Below are 4,251 nucleotides of genomic sequence, written 5' to 3'. Positions count from 1 at the left end.
AGTGGACAAGCTTATTAATGTCCATAAAGTGGACGACATTGCTAAGTCCATAAAGTGGATGGCTTTATTATTCAAGCCCATAAAATGGGCAACCTCATCCCAAAAGGATGAAACATTGTTAAAGTCCCTAGAATGGACAAGTATCAAATCCAAAAATGTGGATGGGTTCATAAAATGGACGGCTCTATTGTTCAGTCCATAAAATGGAAGACCTCATCTCCAAAGGAGTAAATATAAAGTGGACAAGTCCATGAAGTAGACGAATCCACAGAGTGGATGACTTCATTGTTCAGTCCACAAGACAGATGAATTTATCCCAAGAGGATGAAAAATATGGTTCATAAATAGACGAGCTTAAAACCATAAAGTACGCAAGGTGGTCAAGTCCATAAAGTGGACGAGATTATAAAGTTGACGAGTTTATCAAGTCCATAAAATAGACAGGTTCTAGTCCATAAAGTGGACGGGATCATTAGTCCACAAAATAAACGAGTTTATTACTAAGTCCCAAACATAAACATAATCAAGTCTATAAAATGGACAAGTCCAAAGTAGACGAGTTTATTGCCAAAGTCCACAAAGTGGACAAATGTATTGTCAAGTACAAAAAGTGAACGAGTCCACAAAGTGGATGGGTTCATTACCAAGTTCAGAAAGTAGAAGAAGTCATTTCACATGTAGACGAATTCATAAAAGCAAGAAGATAAACATACAACAACACAAGAAATAAAACACCATAATTAAAATGAAGTTTCTACAAACAAGGCCCAAGAGAAAACAAAAAGGGGCAGTATCCAAGAATTAGATTACAGTTACAGTAAAAAAGGAAAGAAAAATGCAAGACGTTCATGAAGTAGAGGGGTCTTATGGGCCTCGTCACCATGAAGAGGAAGGTTAGGAGCATCCCGAGCTAAATGGTCGTCAGCAACTAGAGGATTGGCAAACGGAGATAGAGTAACGGGAGGATTCAACATAGGTTGAGCAAGGATGACGTGGTCATCTTGAGTGTCCTGATCTAACTCGGTAGAGTCGTCAGTCTCTTTTGGAACAGCGTCACCTGCAGGTGTTGTTAGCAAGGGGGCATCCATTGAGATCTTCGCCAAGTTCAAGTCAAGGTAATTGGATTTGACCTGTTTAAGGCAATCCTCAAACCCCACACCATAATATTCGACGTAGGAATTAATGAATGCCTGTGAATCCTTGAACTCTTTTACAGTGTCGACCTTGGCTGTCTCTACTTGGCTCAACAGAGTCGCCAACTCCTTCTCTGCTGTCTCCTTAGCTTCTAGATCTTTTGCTCGCTGACGGCCCTTCTCCTCTAGTTTTTCCTTCAACTCCTTCAACTCTTAATTGAGAGTACGGAGGGCACTCTTGTATTGTTCTTGCCCGTCAGTCATGTTCTTAATGCGCTTTTGCTGACGAGCAATCACCCCTTCATTGGCAACACCTTTGACCTGCAAAGCCTTCATACGAACCAGGGCCTACAAAATAGAGCAACCATCGGCTGATTCGCATGAAAATGGATAAGTAAAAGAAAGAATGAAAGATACTTACCCGAGCAAGGTCATAAAGGCCTGAATCCCCCAGTTCACTCGTTGCCTGACCAACACAAGGATCTGCATCTTTGTCTTTGATAATGGACTCAAGCATCTCAACAGCATAATCCTTGTGGGTAAGAAGGCGACGCTCAGAATCTTGAGTGACGGGACCGAGCATCGTTATCAACCCCTTACCAGCCCCGTGCTTTAGAGGCGACAGCTTTTTAGGAAGTTTCTCTCCCGGAGTTACGGACGCCTTTTTCGACGAGCGCTTGTCCTTCCCATCAGCTTTCCTTTTAGCCGCCCCCTTACCAATGGCCTTAGGGGCTGATGAGGACTCCCCCATCTTTGTTTTTTCTTCTTCTTTCTTATGAGAAGCAGCTGCCCTCACCCTCTGTCTAGCTACCTCCATTTCTACAAAAGCAAAAGACGAGTATGCACAAGTGATGACAAAAAAAAATATAAAGAAAAACACGTACAAAGATGACGGGAAATTTAGAAATACTTATGTTGACGAGAATAGGCATTTAACTGGCGAGTGATCAGTGTCGGCTCCAAACCTTCGCAGTAAAGGTGTAAAGTGTCGAGTGTAATGAGATCCCGACATTTTCTCTGCTCCAACGGGATCTCTGTTACCTGATGGATGAAATCTTCTTAGTCCTCTGTGATATGAGGACGAATGCTAGCTGAAAATAAGGGAAGTAGACGATGTTAGAAGTTTGAAACAAACAAACAAAGGAAAAAGAGCATACGGGGTTAACCTAAATCTTTGACAAAAGCCCAAGTGTTGTCAAAATAACCATGGGGCATCGTCTTCCATTCTTCCTGACGACACACCTAGTTCGTCCCTTTTACAAAAAAGTATATACTCTTCCAATTCTTATTGGAGTCGGGCATATCAGATACCAACTTTAGCCCCTTCTTCCTCACCGCAAAGTGGTATATCCCTTGAGACGAAACTATATGTTGAGGTCGATAGCACCAAAAAACCTCGTCAATTGTTAACTGACAGTTCCCACCACTTAAAAGACCCCACAAAATCTCAGCCCTAATGAATATCCTCCAAGAATTAGGGGAGATTTTGGCTGACAGACAAGCCCAAAAAATTGGCCAGTTGATGGTGAAGCACTGTCAGCAGCAGCTTTAACCCTGCTGCGAACATGGCATCATACATGCCAACGTCCACAGTCTTCCCTAAGTAGCACTTCTCAAACTTCCCAGGGAGACAGATTGGGACGTCATCCGGTATCTGGTAACAGTTTCGTAGGATTTTAAAGACTTTGTCCAACATCGTCGGCAGAAAGTCATTGACAGTCCATATCTTAGGGAGAATGAAAGGACGGTCATCTTTAGGGGCTCTCAAGGTGCTATCTAAAGCCTCCTCATCACTATCATCCTCGTCACCATCATTGTTGTCCTTGTCATTCTTTCTCCTTCCCCCTCATCTTCCTCATTACTCATCTTCCTCACTATTCATCACTCCCTTGTCTTCCCCTCTATAACTCTCCAATTCCTCGTCAGAAGATTGGGCTGACGTTTCCCTCTCTGACAACCAGGAAAAGCCCTCCTCGGGCTCATGACCTGGCGAGAAGACCTCGTCGTAGCCCGCTTCATCATAGACTGACGATTGTTCACTCATCGCTTCTCTAGACATCTGACTACCTACAAGCGATGGAGGCATTCCAAGAACCTAAGTTGATGGCCTTTCTAAAAAATACATAGAAAACAGAAAGTAATAAGAGCAAAGGGTAAGCTGACGGATTCTTAGAAGATGACGATTTTAGCTAAAACAGAGAACGAGGGTGAAGATCTCTCAAGTGACAGGTTCGCTTTGACAGTCAATAGTAGTAAAATAGAGAAAAATGAAGGGAAAGACGAGGTATATATAAGGGAGGATAGGCACGGAAGATGAAGCGACACCATCATCCAGAAGCGGAGCCAATTGGATTGTGCTACATGTCCAAGCATTAAATAAAGGCTGCTCGAGGAATCGCCTATAAATGATTCTTCCTCTCTCCTGAGCAAAAGAAAACTAATAAATAACTCCATAAGCCGTTAGCTTAGACTGACGGAGATATAGAGTAGAGGGCAGCTGATAAGGATAAAATTATAAATGTACTCACTGATATAAAGGCATAGAGCAATGTTCTAGACAAACTCATAGGCCTTGTATCCATTAATATATGGCAATAGTATGGAGTCTATGGCTCTAAGCTGATGACATTAAGTTGAAGGGTATACACGAGACTGACGAATCTGTCGTTGGCTTCCATGCATATGTATACAAAGAAATATCTTGTGCCCTACGTTTAAAAAGACTCCTACAAGGAAAGGGTTCCGTAAAATACGATCATGAAAATTCCTATAAGGAAAATACTTTTAAACCAAGGAAAAGATGCCAACCCTCTACTACTATAAAAGCCCCAATACCCTCATTAACCAAGGTATGCATAATTTACCCCGCTCTGGCACTCTAGAGTTGTACGAAGTTCTAACTTGACTTTCAGAGGGTACTTGGCCGACACCACACCAGTACTCTCTGTGAGGTCTTCTCTTTTTGTTGTGCAGGTGTTGTTTCGAGCACGTGAGGATCGTGTGACTTATTGTTGATTTTTCGGCATCATCAACAACAAACCAAACAGGATTAAGTTAACCAAATTATCATGGCCATTATGAAAACAAAGTATATTGTTTCCCCCAAATCCCATTGCTC

This window comes from Quercus lobata, chromosome 2 (genome assembly GCF_001633185.2).
Source record: "Quercus lobata isolate SW786 chromosome 2, ValleyOak3.0 Primary Assembly, whole genome shotgun sequence".
In the NCBI taxonomy this organism is placed as follows: Eukaryota; Viridiplantae; Streptophyta; class Magnoliopsida; order Fagales; family Fagaceae; genus Quercus; species Quercus lobata.
This window is presented reverse-complemented; position numbering follows the sequence as displayed.